At 40.7% G+C, this 1274-nt stretch overlaps 1 non-coding gene across 1 annotated transcript; it reads right to left on the bottom strand.

Annotated features, from left to right (window-relative positions):
* Positions 1 to 570: 570 nt before the first annotated feature.
* TRNAG-GCC (transfer RNA glycine (anticodon GCC)) lies at positions 571 to 643 on the bottom strand. Its single transcript has one exon. It is a non-coding gene; the product is annotated as a tRNA-Gly (tRNA).
* Between the last annotated feature and the right edge of the window lie 631 nt (positions 644 to 1274).

Raw genomic sequence — 1274 nt, 5'->3', positions numbered from 1 at the left:
TGGTTTTATTTCAAAGAGACTCAAATGCCCATGATACATTATTGAGTTTTTTAAAAAAAGCAAATTGAAGAGTCATAGGTATAATATTCATGGAAAAAACTATTTTATACATGCACAACGAAAGGCTTGGAAGGATATTGTGTCAGTCAGGACGGGTGAGGTTGTGTCCCAGTGCTAAATCATTGTAAAAATCTCAGTGTCTGTCACGATAAAGGTTTACTTATGTACACCAGGGTGTCATGGGCTGGTTGTGGCTTTGTGGTCTTCACTCTGGGATCGAACTTTCTGGAACATCGTGGCAGAAGAGAAAACCATGTTCTGGCTCTTAAAGAATCTCTGTTCTTTGGTCCAGCAAGTTCCCTGGCTAAGCCTGAGCACAAGAGGGTGAGGAAGCATACTCCCGCCTTAGAGTAGCACAGTGACAATGTCTGAGCAGTAACACAAAATCTTTTTTTAAAAAAAAAATTTATCTATTTATTTATTTTGTTTGTGTTGGGTCTTAGCTGCGGCACGCGGGATCTTCGTCGCGGCATGCAGACTTCTTAGTTGCGGCATGCATGTGGGAGCTAGTTCCCTGACCAGGGATCGAACCCGGGCCCCCTGCGTTGGCAGCACAGAGTCTTACCCACTGGACCACCAGGGAAGTCCTAGTAACACAAAATCTTACCACAGAATCTACTGAACCATTGGTAGTGATTACTGCTGAGGTCAAGGGCCAGGGGTTAAGGAGATTTTTATCTTTCACTTTCTACACTCCTGTATTATTTTAATGTTTTTCAAAAAGCATGCACTATTTTTGTAATTAAAACCACGTTTTAATCTTACTTATTTTTAAGTTTTTATTATGGAAAATTCAAACATAAGCAAAAGAGAAGAGTCTGAGGACACCCCCGACCATGACCTGTCACCCAGCTTCCAACAGTTTAACTCACAGACAGTCTTGTTTCAACAGTAATGCTACTCACTCCTCCCAGATTATTTTGAATGACTCCCAACATCATATTATTTTGTTTTGAATATATCAGCATGTATCTCTAGATAGGGATTCTTAAAAAAAAAAAAAAAAACCACAATATCATTATCACAACAAAAGAATTAACAATAATTCGTTAATATTATCAAACCTCTAATGAGTATTCAAATCCCCCAATTGTTCTACCTGTATATAATTTTTTTTTTTTTTTTTTGCGGTACGCGGGCCTCTCCCTGTTGTGGCCTCTCCCGTTGCGGAGCACAGGCTCCGGACGCGCAGGCTCAGCGGCCGTGGCTCACGG

The sequence above is a fragment of the Physeter macrocephalus genome, chromosome 14, assembly GCF_002837175.3.
Source record: "Physeter macrocephalus isolate SW-GA chromosome 14, ASM283717v5, whole genome shotgun sequence".
Classification (NCBI taxonomy): Eukaryota; Metazoa; Chordata; class Mammalia; order Artiodactyla; family Physeteridae; genus Physeter; species Physeter macrocephalus.
The sequence above is the reverse complement of the archived record's forward strand: the minus strand, read 5'-3'. Positions and strand labels throughout refer to the sequence as shown.